General features: G+C 42.8%; 1 long non-coding RNA gene and 1 pseudogene across 1 annotated transcript; one reads left to right on the forward strand and one right to left on the reverse strand.

The window, feature by feature from the left end:
* Positions 1 to 5833: 5833 nt before the first annotated feature.
* On the forward strand, positions 5834 to 9773 carry LOC123334144. The gene is made up of 3 exons (XR_006551951.2): positions 5834 to 6072; positions 8443 to 8500; positions 9721 to 9773. It is a non-coding gene; the product is annotated as an uncharacterized LOC123334144 (long non-coding RNA).
* Positions 8495 to 16626, reverse strand: part of LOC112585698 — a 118231-nt pseudogene continuing 110099 nt past the window's right edge.

The following is a 16626-nucleotide window of genomic DNA, read 5'->3' on the forward strand; positions in this document are numbered from 1 at the left end:
CTGGATGGCATCACTGACTCGATGGATGTGAGTCTGGGTGAACTCCGGGAGTTGTTGATGGATAGGGAGGCCTGGCGTGCTGTGCAAAGAGTCAGACACAACTGAACTGAACTGAACTGAACTATCCAGGGGCTTCCCTGGTGGCTCAGTGGTAAAGGACCCACCTGCCAATGCAGGAGATATGGACTTGATCCCTGGGTTGAGAAGATCCCCTGGAGAAGGAAATGGCAACCCACTTCAGTATATTTGCCTGGGGAATCCCATGAAGAGAGGAGCCTGGTGGGCTACAGTCCATGTGGTTACAAAGGGTCAGGCACGCGTTAGCAACTAAACAACAACAGCACTATTTTCAAAGACCATGTACCTAATTGTGGTATAAATGCTACTAAATCTATTACTATAGCAACAACCACGTATTATTGAGCACTTACTCTTTTTAAATTTTTTAATTGGAGGAAAATTGCTTTGTAATGTTGTACTGGTTTTTGCAATACAACAACGTGAATTAGCCATAATTATGCATACTGAACCTCCTTCCCCTCCCTGTGTCCCACCCCTTGGTCATCACAAATTGCCAGGCTGGGCTCCTTGTGCTCTAGATAGATAACTGATGAGCAGCTTCTCACCAGTTATCTATTTTACACATGATAGTTTAAATATATTGATGCTACTTTCTCCATTTGCCCCTCTCTTTCCTTCCCCCACTGTGTCCACAACTCCATTCTCTACATCTGTGTCTCCATTCCTTACCTGCATATAGGTTCAACAATACCATTTTTCCATGTACCATATATATGTGTTAATATACAATATTTATTTTTCTACTTCTGACTTATTTCACTCTGTATAACAGGCTCTAGTTTCATCTACCTCACTAGAACTGACTCAAATTCATTCTTTTTTATGGCCGAGTAATATTCCATTGTGTATATGTACCACAGCTTCTCTACCCACTCATTTGAAGATGGGCATCTTGGTTGCTTCCATGTCCTGGCTATTGTATACGGCTGCAGTTAGCATTGGGGTACATGTATCTTTTAGAATTGTGGCCTTCTCAGGGTATATGCCCAGTAGTGGGATTGCTGAGTCATATAATAGATTTATTCCTAGTATTTTAAGGAATCTCCATACTGTTTTCTATAATGGCTGTATCAGTTTATATTCCTAACAAGAGTGTAGGAGGGTTCCCTTTCTCCACATCCTATCCAGCATTAATTGTTTGTAGATTTTTTGATGGTGGCCATTCTGACTGGTGTGAGGTGATACCCCACTGTAGTTTTGATTTGCCTTTCTCTAATTATTAGGGATGTTGAGCAGCTTTTTATGTGAACACTTACTCTTATCAGATGCTACACTGGGTGCTATGCATAATGTAATTAATCCTCAGGACAAGGTAGGTAAGTCACTTGATTTGTCAGCAGACACAGAGAGTTTAAGAGAATTAAATGACTTATTCATACCACATAGGAAATAAATTGTGTAATAGGAATTTGAACTTCAATCTTCCAGATTCCAAGTCATTCTACTGTAGCATCTCTGTTGCAATGCTGATTTACAGGGTATGTATAGTCAGATGATAGTGTGTCTGCAAGGCTGGGTGTAGGAACCAGGTGGTCAGAGGCCAGGACAGAGGCACAGTCTTCCTTGGACCCACTGGAAGGATGCTCCCCAGCAAAGTACCCTCTTGGGTCCTACTGGAACTCTAGGAGAGAAAAGCATCAGACTAGGTTGGCTTCATTAACTGCTGCAGTTATCTATTTTACCCATGATGCCACTCTTTCTTGTGCAACACAGAAAGCAAAAGACCATACAGCCAGACAGACTGCTGGCTGAATGCAGCCTCACTGGAAAGGAGCCTGTTTCACAGGTGGGAGGCAATGACCAACTGTGAGAGATGTTCTAGCCCTTCAAGGTAGAATTCAAATTCTGAAGGGTGTGGTGATGAAGGTGAAACTCAGGGCAAGGTGAAGTACAGCTTGGGCACCCGGGGACTTAAGGCCAACGCGGAATACTTTTACCTTGGTAGAGGCCAGTGATGAATCCAGGTGGAGTGACACTTAGTGGTAAAAGGGTATCTGTCTGTAGGAGGATGGCCTGAGCCACTGCATGGGAACTGAGCACAGAACTGGATGAGTCCTGCTATGGGAGGGGTTCTAGAAAGAGCATGTCATCTTAAAACAGGTCCCCAAGGCAAAGACCAAAAAAGTCCTGTTAGTATCATATAACTGGAACATGAAGTTGGATAAACCAGCAGCTGAGCATGCCTGGATGTTATCTCAGAGTAATGGGCTGGAATACTTAGGTCCCCAGAGAAATAGCACATTTATCCAGGTAAGATGAATTTTAGGGCTAAAAAGTATCAACTATAGTGCTTGTCCCCAACTATGGGGAGAGAGTAGGCTAGCCAAGGATGGGATTGGAAAGGGTGATCGCATACCCTAGTTTTCATGGTACAGTTAAGGTTTATGCCTATTATAGATCAATTATTTCCTGTAATTAGTTAAAACTCTCCCTTTAACTCTCAAAACATGTCTGAGTTTGGACATTGTATGGTTTCAGAGATTAGAAGGCGGTGGACCTGGCAGATACCTGATATGGGGCAGCCCTGCCCATGGAACATGCAGTAGATATTGTGTAATATACTCATAAATTTAAAAAAATTTTAATTGAAACAAAGAATCAAAAATTTTATATGGAATCACAAAAGTCTCTGAATTGCCAAAGGAATATTGAGAAAAAGACCAAAACTGGAGATACTACACTCTCCAACCAGACTATATAAGAAGAAGATAAAAGTACTAATTCTGAAAGATACATGAAACCAATTTTTTATAGCAGTATTATTTATAATATTCAAGATACAGTCGTAGATCTTGATATATTTTGTCTCTTGACAATTTGTTTCCTTCTCTGGATATGGTTCTGAGGCCCCAGAAAATACAATGCCTCTCTTTTGCAACACAGAAAACAAAAGACTAGACAACCGGACAGACTGATGGCTGAATGCCGACTGCACTACTTCCTAGCCATATGGACTTGTGCAAATCACTTTCCCTCTCTGAGCTTCATTTTCATCCTATTTAGAATGGAAAGCAGTGCTATGAGCGTTAAGAAGGTACCTGTAAGACACTTAGCGCAGCTTATGGTACACAGAGGGGCTCAGTCAGTGGCAAGAAGTGAGCAATATTAAGGGCCAGCCCTGATCTCTGGTGTGACACCCAGACATCCTGTGGTAGGGACAGGAGCCTGGGAGCCTGCATCCACAGTGGAGGACCCCTGCCCAGGCCACACGTTTCTCTAGGTAGTGGGAGACACTGCCTGTGTGGTGGCAATGTCCTTCCTCCCTTAAAGAGAGTGGGCCTCATGAATGTGACATTCTTGGGATTTCAAGCAGAGATTTACTGTTCAAGAGGGGACTGCACCTCCTTAAACAGATAAACAAACAAGGAAGTTTGTCTAACGTGACAGGCAATGCTGTGTCAACTGTTAAGTGTTGTTGCCTCACTGAATCCTGATCTGGGTTCAAATCCCCATTTGGTCTCTATTAGAAAATCAGGCAGCAACTGGGCTGCTTCTGAGGTGCGGCTTGAGTAAGTTTCAATAAGGGCCACCATCACTCCATTAAGGCTCAGCCGCAGGACTGGGTCGTCTTTGCAGCTCAAGATCTAGTCCTCTTCCCAGTCCTGGCCACCCCAGATCCATTGCTGCTTGTGGCATGGACTGAGTGGGGCCGGGTTTCCCTTGGCTCCAAATGGGGCATTGTGAGGCTGTCTTGGGAAACTCAGCAGACAATTACTTAAGCAGACTTCTCTCTGTCCTGTCTCAGGGGCAAGCCTGCGGGCAAGCACTCCTCATGAGCAAATTCCAGGTTTCCCCAGTCTTTCTGCCTGACCCAGCAAATCCCCAACCAGCCAAGAGAGCTTGTCTTCTCCATGTAGAACCCCAGGACTGGGACATCCAGTCTGTGTCTTGACCTGCTCACTCCCCAGGGTGGGTATCTGCAATCTCCCTTTTCCTAGGTCTCCTCTCAGGGGTACAGGGCCTGACCCGATCACTTTTCTTCTATTTTCACCCAGTTACATGTATATCTTTCTTAAAGACCTGGTCGTACAGGAGTCCTTCTGCTGGTTTCCAGTTCATTTTCAGAAAGAATTATTCTATATATAGATGTATTTTTGATGTGTTCTTGGGGATATGTGAACCCCATACCCTCTTACTTCGCCATCTTGATCTCCTCCCATTGAAGACTATTCTTTCTTCATGTTTATTTATTTCCATTTTCTGTTGTGATCCCCCATCTATCCACTCATTATATCCATATTTTCCTTCAACAATTTTTTAGTGTGTTTATTAGACAAGCTGTTTTAAAGTTTTTCTGTTAATTTCAATGTCCACATCATTTCTGTGTATGTTTCTGTTGACTGTTTTTTCTCTGATTCTGAGTTACTTTCTCCTGCTTCTTTATATGTCTAGTAAAATTTGATTTTTTTAGGGCATTATTTCAACTTATAGGATGCTACAGAGTTGATAGTCTGCATTATGTTGTTTCCCTTCAAAAAATGTTGAAGGTTGTCTGACAGAGCGCTAACTTATTGTCATATCAGTTTGATCCTATTGAGGCTTTGCTTTTGGCTTTCACAGTAAATCAGGAGCAACTCTTCCTTTAAGGACTGAATAGCTCTACTCCTAAGATAGAGTTATTTTGGGAGCCTGGAGTATATAGTGAGTTAGCTCCACTTTGGATGACAACTTCAGTGTCTCCCTACATGGTACAAGCACCTGAATTTTCATTCACTTCACAGACCCAAGTAGTTGTTTCTTCCATGTCTCATTTCACCCTGTGTGTATGCTTGTCAGTGATTGGCTAATGGCGGAAGGAGGCCTCTATGTAAATTTCTGGAGTCCCTTTTCTGTAAAGTTTCTTCTTCTCTCAAACCTGTGTTTCACAAATTCCTCACTGTCTCAACAGTGCACAGTTCTGATCTTTGTTTCACCCAGTATAGGGATTGCTGCTCTCTGCTTGGTTTCCACTTAGTTTTGGCCACTTGCTTGTGGTACCGTTGGCCAAAAGTCTCTTCCTGCATATCTCCTTTTTTTCAAGAATTACTGTCTTACTCTGTTTTGGACTGAATTGTGTCTGCTCCCTACTGCTCCAATTTCATATGTTGAAGTCCTAGCCATTCCGTATCTCAGAATGTAACCATGTTTGGATATAGGCCCTTTTAAGAAATGATTAAATTAAATTGAGGACTTGACTGTGGACTCTCAAAGGCAACAGTTTCCCAAGGAGCTTTTTAAGCACTCCCCAGTTATGGCCTGTTAAATGACTGCATCTGGGGCTCCTCAGATCTTCCTGTAAGCTCTGACTTCTCTACCTTTGCCCAGTGATACATGATGAATGAATGGTGATTTTACTCGGATCCTCCAATGCCCCTTCCAGGTCTTTACTTCCCCAGTTCTTGGGACAGTTGTTTAAGGTCTAATACTTAAAATAGATTTTTTTTTTACCCATAGCATGTGAAGTGGCTATCTTTTTTAAGGGAACACTGACTGCTACATATAGCAAGCCTATGCAGGGCTAGCCTGCTTGGCATGGCTTTGTAGCAGCCACTCTTCTGTCTGGTGCAAACCTTGGACCACCTGAATTGAACCAAAATGGTAGTATTTCTGATCTTGTAAAGCTTCTTGGACTCTGAACTAGAGGAGCTAATTGGGAGCTGGTCCTTGCAGGTCACTGGAGCCTGGCTATCAGATACCACTTACTCAGTACCAGTGACACTTTAATGTGGGGACAGCATCCGTTGTGTTCATCAGAAGCAGAACCTGGCACTTTCTGTGATCACCACTCGCATCACCTGCTAGTGGCCAGGAGATAATTATGCATCCCATTTAGAGACACACAGGAATCTATAACTGCAACCAGTTTTGATAGGTACCACTCCAGGAACAGGTGAGGACTCTCTATAAGAGGAAAGTAATGGAGGAAGGGATGATGTGCCTGGTGCTCCTGCTCTGCAAATCTCTAGTAATCATGACCCTCAGAACTGGAGTCAGTGTTAGACTGTCATCCAGGTAGGTCTCCTGGGCTCTGTGGGCCTCATCTCTGCAGCCTTCTTGACCAGGTTCAGAGTGAATGACTGTTTCCATGACTCCATTTGGTAGCCTTCTGGTGAGCATGAGTATATCTGGGATTGACCTGAAATCTAATTTGCTGATTTTTCAGCAGTTGGTTGACTTTATGTTTGACCACACATTCAAACTGAGTTGAACTTAGAATATAAACATGGCTGACTGCATAGAAATAAACTTTTTTTTTCTTCCCTGCAATGCTCTGGCCACAGATGGGGCCTTGAGAAAGTCCTGGCTGCCATACAATCAGGGACTCAGCTAATTACTATCACATGGTTATGTGAAATATGCATGTACTTTTTAGATCAACCTGTACTCCCATTGTGTTGTGTTAGTCGCTCAGTTGTGTCTGACTCTTCGTGACTGCATGGACTGTAGTCCACCAGGCTCCTCTGTCCATGGTATTTTCCAGGCAAGAATAGTGGAGTGGGTTGCCATTTCCTTCTCCAGGGGATCTTCCCCAAGCAGGGACTGAACTTGTGTCTCTTGTGTCTCGTGCGTTGGCAGGCAGATTCTATACCACTGTGCCACCTGGGAAGCCCTATTTGAGTGGAGTGGAAGTCGCTCAGTCATGTCTGACTCTTTGCGACCCCTTGGACTATACAGTCCATGGAGTTCTCCAGGCCAGAATACTGGAGTGGGTAGCCTTTCCCTTCTCCAGGGGATCTTCCCAACTCAGGTTCAAACCCAGGTCTCCTGCATTGCAGGCAGATTCTTTACCAGCTGAGCTATCAGGGAAGCTCATACTCCATTTAGCAATGTATAAAAATCAGTGTTTTATTGTTTTCTGGCCACCTCTGGTTATTGTTTAAATATTCTTCCAGTTTGTAAAGGTGAAAAAGTGGTATCTCATTGGTATTTTAATTTGCATTTCTTTGGTGCCTACAGTGGTGTGATTTTCCCATGTTTATTGTTACTTGGGGATCTTTTAAATAATGTGCTCATATCTGTTTCCAATTTTCCTGAGCATTTGTATTTTTTTTTTTTACCAATTTGTTAGAGCCCCTCTGTGTTAATGTTTTTATTCACATGTCTGTAAATATTTTGCAGCTATATGCCCTGTCTTGTTATTTTCCCATAATTTTGCTTTATTGTTTATGCAACACTCTGGCTCCTGGATATCAGGGTGAAGTAATATCTCAGGGACATTGTGAACTTGCACCCTTGGCATGGAACCTGGCCTCTCATGGAGGGGACAGACATTCATATTATATTTTTTGGCCAGCCTAGCTGATTTTTTTCTGAAAAGAGTTTCATAGGCAGTGTACATCAGCAAGAAGCTAGGAAAACAGAACCCAAAGGGTCTGCATGTTAGTTTATGGGACATGTTTCTAGAACCTCATGGGAATTGCTTTGTTGGGTGGTGAAGTTCCTATGACAGCAAGTAGTCAGTAAATATGGGTGATGCCCAGACTGGTGAAGCCTGGGGGGGAAAGCAATCAAGTTGTAAACATTCTATGAAAAATAAACAGATTTCCAGAGAAAATCCCTTAAAAAAATCAGAATGGAGCAAAAATTTCCCCACTTAATTTTTAACTAAAGTCCCTTTTTTGCATTGTCACATTATAGTCATTCCTCTCCTCTCTAATTTCCTACATCCTCAAGTGGACAGAATCCCTTTTCCTTGAGATTACCTAAGAGAAGCTATAGTTTTTAAAAATGGACACTATTAGAAACAAGAAGAAAAGGGAAATCAAGAGGTATAAAACTACAAAAGAACAGAAAAAAATGGTCATAAAAGAATTTTCAACTTTCTAAGATAACTTCAATTGACCCCAGATGCTTTAACTGGCACAGTTTGTAGATGGGTTATATAGGTTAATTTCCTTTTTCTCAAGTCCCTCTGCACCTTAAGAATCTCCACTTTACAGTTTCTGAGTTTCTTCTTCCATTCTTCCCCTCCACCAGCTTTTCCCCACTCACCCCCCACCCCCCACTTTCTCTTTAGGGATCCAGCAACTTCCACAGATCAGGAAGATCATTGCCATTTAAGGACTGATAATTCATTCCTAGTAAAAGTAACATTTGCTAAAAGAAATTATCTATGCCACGCTCTGTACATTTTCTGTATTATCTCATTTAATCATTGCAATTTCTCTCTGAGGAGAGATACAAACTTTGGGCAGTTAAATGTGCTGCAAGAATTCACATGCCTAGTAACTGGTAAATCCAAGTCTCTCGTCTTGGTCTCTCTGGCACTAGAGTCCAGGCTCTTAACAACTGTGTTAGATCTTCCCAATCATATTTGCCTCAAACTACAATGCCATAGAAAATTCTGATGATCAAGCACCTTGTTCTCTCCCACTGGGCCAGGGTGAAGAGTTAGCTTTATGAAGACCATCTCTTCAGGACTGGTAGATGAGTCTTCGGGGTGAGTGTGCATCCTGCATTGTATGGCTCCCCACATCTTCATCTTTAGAGAGTCACTCTGGGGCCCTGCCCCTGCCCACCAATTTGAGGAAGGCCCTGTTCACATCTTTGTTCCTCAGGCTATAAATGACAGGGTTGAGGAAGGCTGTGGCAATGTTGTAGAAAAGGGCCATTTTCTTGCCACTGTTTGACAAGGAGTCAGAGCCAGGGCTCATGTACATGATGATGCATGGAATAGCAAACATGGTGACCACAGTGATGTGGGAGGCACAGGTGGAGAAGGCATTGATCCGCCCCTGGACTGAGTGGATCTTCATGATGGTGGCAAAGATGTTGACATAGACAAGGACAATCAGGGAGAGTGGGACCACAATGACATTGAAGCCAGTGATGAAGTCCACCAAATCATTGAGGGATGTGTCTGCACAGGCCAGCTTCAGGACTGCAGGGACCTCACAGAAGTAGTGGTCAGTTTCATTAGGGCCACAGTAGGGAAGGTGCATAGCAAAGAAGGTATAGGACAGACCACCCAGCACACCATAGGCTGCACAGATGCCCACCATGAGAAGGCACACCCAGCGGCTCATGATGACCTTATACCGGAGAGGGTGGCAGATGGCCGCGTACCTGTCCACCGACATGATGGAGAAAAGTCAGGACTCAGTGATCCCAAAGAGGAGGAAGAGGTACATCTGGGCCACACATCTAGCAAAAGAGATGGCTCTCTTCTTGCTGAGAATATGCACGAGCATCCGGGGCACAGTCGTGGTGGTGTAGCACATGTCCAGCATGGAGAGGACACTGATGAAGAAGTACATGGGTGTGTGGAGGCGTGTGTCCTGGTGGATGAGGGTGATGAGGAGGCTGTTGCTCACAAGGATCAGCAGGTAAAAGACTAGAAAGAAGGTGAAGAGCAGAGGATTGGTCCTGGGGTTCGAGGCAAAGCCCAACAGGATGAATTCTGTCACAGTGGACTCGTTGAGTTCCTGCATTTTGCGCTGCCTGTTTAAAGAGTTTGGGAAATATATGATATTTGGGGTTTTGGTGCCAACAAATTTCACTCATTTTTCATTTATGTTTCTTAACAGGGATTTTGGATTATTAGATGGGGCACTACTGAATACATCCCCATAGTAGTTTTGTTAGGGGAAGCACACTGATTGAAACCGCCCACCCTGGCCAGGCACCATAGTAACCATTTACATGAGTTGTTTTATGCAGGAGGTCCTGGTAAGGAACATGGAACTAATAAGCCACCACCAACCGGAAGAGTTCAGGAAATGTCAAAAGGAGACACCACACATCCAACCACCTCCCAGAATCCTTCTGTCTGGCATCCATCTTGGTTGAACAAGGCATGCACCACCAGGAAGGATTCTGAGCCAGAATGATTGGCTAAAGACAACCCGGAAACTAATCCCATCACCATAAAACCTGAGACTTCCAGCCATGTGGCAGAGCTGTTCTCCTGGGTTCCCTTACCCTACTGCTCTCCACTCAGGTGCCCTTTCCCAATAAAATCTCTTGCTTTGTCAGCACATGTGTCTCCTTGGACAATTCATTTCCAAGTGCTAGACAAGAGCCCAGTTTTGGGCCCTGGAAGGGGTCCCCCTTCCTGCAGCAGTTTGAGTGGTGTCGGGGTTTCGTTCAGACGTAAGCTGAGGGGCATAGTGATGAAATAGTGAAGACCGAGTCTGGGAAGTGCTGTGTGCTGTGTTCCTTCCTGTCTCTCCCTTTCCCAAGATAGCTTTGCTTTTCTATTATTCATCCCATTTTCCATTTTCTTTTGGGACAACACAGGTTGTTTAGCCTCAATTAAAGATCAGAGTTAAGACTATTACACTTATTATTTATGTTGAGGTTTTCATCACTGCTAGGATTACCATTGAGGTTAGAATTGGGAATTCAAATCAATGCTATGTAGATTAAAGCTTATAGTTAATATTCAAGATTTAACTTTTCCTGGTGAAAGAAACTTTACTAGTGTTCAGTAACTATGTCATTGATTCAACATGTTTTTACCAAATGCCTACTATTTGTTATAAATCAGAGGGGCAAAGGAGAGTTATAGATAATATGGGTGGAAAAGTGATTTCACACAGTTAAATATGTTAAAGAGTTAAATGCGAAAAATAAAAGTGTAAGGTAACCTAAGAGAAAATATATGAGTGAATATTTATTTTATGATGTGACAGAGAAAGGCCTTCAAGCATCACTTGAAGGTTCCAAGTCCTTCAGCCTCTTAGTATTGACCCCTTTCCCTCTAATAAGCAAACAAAGCTGCACAGCCCTCATCTGACCTGTTCCATATTTCCCTAAATTGTGAAGGATTCTTGTGTATCCCTGGTCATTTTGCTTCCTAATCCTCACTCTCATTGACTCCTCAACTCCCCTTATTGCCTTCCTCATGGAGTACTGACCTTCAGTGGTTCATCCTTATTCTCTTTCTCCATTATGCCCCTAAACCTCACCAACACAAGGATGTTATTTGCAAGACTTGTCCTGGATGTATGGATAAAGGGAAGATGACTTACAATGCAGCACAGAAGAGAAAACTATTTTAAAAATGAGCATTTAATTTTGGAAAGTCCCTAAGTTATCTGTGCAGAGGTTTTTCCTCTCTAGCCCCCAGCCACCTGCATGTGATTGGAGACTGGTCTCCTTCCTGGAACCTCCTCCGATCTTCCCTTGTCTTCCAGTTCTAGGACTCTCCTTACTCCCGTTACCAGGGCAAGCAGCCATAAATCCAATTCCTTTAACTCAATGCTTTCAGACTTACCTGTGATTCAGAATCACCTGGAGAGCTTGTCAGATGCTCCTGCACTTCATACGGAGTTTTGGTTTGGAAAGTCTTGGGTGGAGGTTGAGAATTTGCATTTCTACAAGTTCCCAGGTAATGCAGATGCTGGGTCCACACTTTGAGAACCAATCTACTTAATTGTGAAGAGTAATTTGGTTCTATCTCAATTTCCCTGTCTCTACAGTATACTCAAGCTGCTCACATTCATCCTGCTTAAATGCCAATACTTTCTTGCTTTCTTGTGAGCATAAAAATAAAGGAAGAAAAGTAAGAAAAATATGAATATTTTTGGCTATATAATAACTTATGTATAATAACTTATGTAAGTTAAAAAATGAATAATAAGTTGTTGCATATGTGTAATACAAGTGATTAATATCATTAGAATATAAAGGTCTCTTCTTTGTAAGGAAAAAACTCATAACCAAGAATGAGATATTAATAATCAATGCACAAGAGATTAATGAAAAAATGAATCCACCAAAGTTTAAACTTCCTAATAATTAAAGACTGCAAATTAAAACATCAATGAAATAGTTTTAACCTGACATAGGCACAAAATTCTTTTAAAATGATGATGCCTGGCATTGACCAGTTTGCAGTAAATGAGAAATTCTTATATATTGATTTGGAAATTCATATGAGAAGCAAATTACTCTGTTCTTCTGCAGGAAAATGTGATAGCATTTAATTTCACCTTTAAGAATATTGCACGTGGAAAAATGAGAGATGTGGGGAGAGATTTTCATCAAGGATGTTTAATTGCAGTATTACTTTTAATGGGCAAAACTGGACAGAACATAAATGTCCTATAACAGGGGACTGGTTGAAATAATTTATGGTCTATTGATATGATTGAATACCTGATAACCTTTAAAATAATATTTTGGAGACTATTTTACATTGTGGAGAAATGCTCCAACAGATTGTTAAAAAGCAGACTGAATCCTAACAGTATACAAATTTATATGCACAGCATAAAAATTAGAAAGAAATATACCAAAACCTTACAGGGGTCATTTCTGGTGATTAGATTTACAGGTGATATTTATTACTTAAAGTTCTCTGAACTTTCCAAATTTCACACAATAAACATAAATAATTTTTATAATAAGGAATAAAATTCAAGTGGTACTTTGAATTTGGAATATATAAGGATTTGGCTTCTTCATTCAGACTAGTTAGATGAAAGAGTGGATGTGAGAGAGGGAGATGAGAGATGGAGAAAGACATGCTGGGCCTAGACAAGACTGGAGGACATTGAAAGGGAGTGTATCCTGTTGTCTGAGCTCAACCCCTCCACCGAGCTACACTTGGGAATCAGCTTATACAGTTTAATACAAGTACATTTGCTGCTTAAGGTAAAAGTATTTTGGGTAGGAGATAGGTCCTGAGTGATGGAGATCCTTGAATGAGGTCCCTCGTGATGAGAGGCTGCCCAGTTTTTACCTCCAGTTTGTACCTTCAGGGTGAGGGCAAAGGGGATGTGGGTGACAGGTCTCTGCTCCCCAGGACTCCTTGCCCTAAGATGAGTTTGTGTGTTTGTCCTAATTTTTTTCTTCTGCACTTTGTGCTGTGCTTGCTAAGTTGTTTCAATTGTGTCTGACTCTGTGTGAGCCTATGGACCATAGCCCACCAGGCTCCTCTGTCCATGGGATTCTCCAGGCAAGAAAACTGGAGTGGGTTGCCATGCCCTCCTCCAGGGGATCTTCCTGACCCAGGGATCAAACCCGTGTCTCTTATGTCTCCTGCATTGGCAGGTGGGTTCTTTACCAATAGCGCCACATGAGTAAGTGAAAGTCACTCAGTTATGTCCAACACTTTGTGACCCCATGGACTGTATAGCCCACCAAGATCCTCTATCCATGAAACTCTCCCAGCAAGATTACTGGAGTGGGTAGCTGTTCCCTTCTCCAGGGGATCTTCCCAACCCAGGGATCAAACCCAGGTCTCCCATATGGCAGGAGGATTCTTTACCATCTGAGCTACCAGAGAAGCCCCATATATTTATCTTCTACTACATACCTACCCTTCTGAAGCACAGGTGGAGAAACAAAAGGCTCAATGTAGTTTTGAATTTTCACTTTTGCCATTTACTGCCATGATTCTGAGTAGGTAACTATTTCTTATCTGTAAAAAAAAAAAAAAAAGAGAGAGAGAGAGAGAGGTTTATTACAATAATATATGATTCTTTCAAGTTCAGAAAATATGTTTACTCCTCTCTTCCCTTTTCCTTAGCTCTTCCCCCACCACACACACCCTCCCCCAGCATCAGCACAAACCTTCAGGGGCTAAGATTGACCTAGAGAAACAAATAAAAATTAGAAAGCAATAGAAGCAGAGAAAATGATGGGAAAAGATAGAGAGTTCCAGAAGGGAGGAAGAGACACAAACATATGTGGCAAGAAGACAGAGAGAAGAATAAACCAAAATTTGAGGGATGGGGGATACACAAGGAGAGAAGAAAATGGGTGCTGGGAGTGTGATTAACATCAACAGAAGGAGAAGGAGATGGCTCAGGGTTCCAGTGGCAGATACAGAGAAGCACTGCAAGAGCAGATCTTGTGAGTCAAAGGATGATGCTTCAGGCAAATCCAGACCATAGCAAGCAGTAAACAGACATCAAGAGGGAAAGAAAGTCACAGAGTGAGCTGAAGACCCCGTTAGACAGAACACCAGAGCTACACAATCAGAAAGTGGATCAGAGATGGATGAAATCCTTGGAGGTAGAGAAGCCCAGAGACAGCAAACAGAAAAAGAGGCAGGAGGAGACACATGGAGAGGGATGGAGATAACAAAGAGGAGAGGCAGAGATGGAGAGATAATAACAGACCCAGAGACAGAGGAAGGAAAGGATGGACACACAGAGAGAAAGAGGCAGAGACAACCATGGACACTCTCACATAGACATGAGGAGAGACACCAAGATGAACAGGAACTGTGAACCAGGTCCTACCCAGAGCTCCTGGCAAGACTGGGCATGGGGGGTCAGCTGCAGCCTGGCTTGCTCCCCAGAATGGTTGTGGGCGCTGCTGTCCTGAGATTATAACTCTACAGGGAAGGGAGCTGTGGGCAGAGCTCTCTCAGACTCAGGAGATCACTCCTGAGTAACATGTGGCCCCAGGGCTCTAACCAGGAGCTAAGTTCCTGCAGCCCCTTCCTGCTGGGGAGAGAGCACTAGGTTCTTGCTCAGCAACATCCCACAGGAGTTCAGTCCTGCCTGGTGGGAAAGAAACTTCAGGCCCCATTCCTCCTGAGCATGAGAAGGTCCCCTGCCCACACACAGCCAAGGGGCACTAGAGTTACATTTGGTTCTTGGCCCAGTGTTTCCCCACAGGAGCCAGACTGGGGTTTGGGCTGAAAGCTGGGAGACCCAGGGGAGAGGCTGATGAGAGTGGAGCCCATCTGCAGAGGCTGGCTTCTGGGAAAGGCAGTCTCCTTAGGTGGGGGCACCAGGCACATTCCAGCCCTCACTCCACAGATGAAGTCCCTTCTTTCTCCTCCATACTAGCCTTCTTCCTGGGTGATGGTTGCTCTCCTGCTCCCCACTATTCTGATCCTGACCCCACTGTGGAGTCCACCTCAGCACCGATCAGGTCCTGGAGGCCTCTTCCTCCACTGGAGGGGAGCTCAGGGTTTGGTGAATATGACTTCAGCTCCTCTGAGAATCTCAGGGCTGAAGGTCTGTGCCAGCCGCCTACCCCAGGGGTCTCCTCACAACTGTGGAGAGCTGTTCCTCTCCCACATTCCCCTGGCCCAGCCTGGAACTCATCTCCTAGGCTGCCCACCCCAAGCAACCAGGATTTCCAGGTCTGTGATTCATTTCCCTTCTCAAGTGGCAGGGCCTGGATTCAAAGAGCAGACTGTGTGGTCAATAAGCATTCCCATGACTGCCACAGCTGGATTTCTATCCAGCAACTCTGCCTTTGTTCCCCCTCCTTCAGAGTCCTCACAAGTTTCCATCTGGGGAATTTAGTCTCAGCTCCTTAGTCCAGCAGCCAAAACCCTTCCTGGTCTGAATCTTGTCTACCTCCCAGCCTCTCCTCTTGCAATTCAATGAAATTGTTGACATATATTCATCTAAGAAAAAACATAAGGATAGATTCATAAGTTTATTAAGAATTCTATACATTCGAAGTCATTATTCATTTCGATCCATCAAAAAGTGAAAAAAAATTTTCAACAGTGAAAACAAATGAAAACAGAAAAATGTTAAAACCTATACTGAGTGAATAAATCATGTGACAGAAGAATAAATACTGTGTAATTCAATGTTAAAAATCATGCAAACAAAAACTAAATTGTTTAAGAATTGTGTTATGTTTCTTAAAAATATTCATAAAGACAATTTTAAAAAATTTAGACCCTGAATTTTTAACTGTAGTTATCTGCAAGTCTAAAGTAATGGGTATTTGTTTGCATCTGTTATAAAATTTTAAGAATAAACATATATGACTTTTGCAATAAAGAAAACAAATAATAAACTGAGAAGATATTTTCAGTGCGTGTAACAGACAAAGAATATTATCCAATATATAATAAATTACAAATTAAGAAAAGGTAAACAGTATCTTACATTCACTGAATACTTACTATTTGTTTTTTATTATGATAAATGCTTTACACGCGAGACGGTAACAGGCAGGAAGTCTAGGGGTCTCCAAAAGCAGGATATAGGCTGCAAGTGTTAGACATTTTTTATCTCTCTCTTAAGCAGCAGGAGGAAACAAACAGGTGTCAGATTTTAATCATCACTATGAACAAACCTAGTGGAGGTGATGGAATTCCAGTTGAGCTATTTCAAATCTTGAAAGATGATGCTGTGAAAGTGCTGCACTCAGTATGCCAGCAAATTTGGAAAACACAGCAGTGGCCGCAGGACTGGAAAAGGTGAGTTTTCATTCCAATCCCAAAGAAAGGCAATGCCAAAGAATGCTCAAACGACCACACAATTGCACTCATCTCACACGCTAGTAAAGTAATGTTCAAAATTCTCCAAGCCAGGCTTCAGGAATACGTGAACCGTGAACTTCCAGATGTTCAAGCTGGATTTAGAAAAGGCAGAGGAACCAGAGATCACATTGCCAACATCCGCTGGATCATCAAGAAAGCAAAAGAGTTCCAGAAAAATAGCTATTTCTGCTTTATTGACTATGCCAAAGCCTTTGACTGTGTGGATCACAATAAACTGTGGAAAATTCTGAAAGAGATGGGAATACCAGACCACCTGACCTGCCTCTTGAGAAACCTGTATGCAGGTCAGGAAGCAACAGTTAGAACTGGACATGGAACAACAGACTGGTTCCAAATAGGAAAAGGAGGACGTC

Source organism: Bubalus bubalis, chromosome 6 (assembly GCF_019923935.1).
Source record: "Bubalus bubalis isolate 160015118507 breed Murrah chromosome 6, NDDB_SH_1, whole genome shotgun sequence".
Taxonomy (NCBI): Eukaryota; Metazoa; Chordata; class Mammalia; order Artiodactyla; family Bovidae; genus Bubalus; species Bubalus bubalis.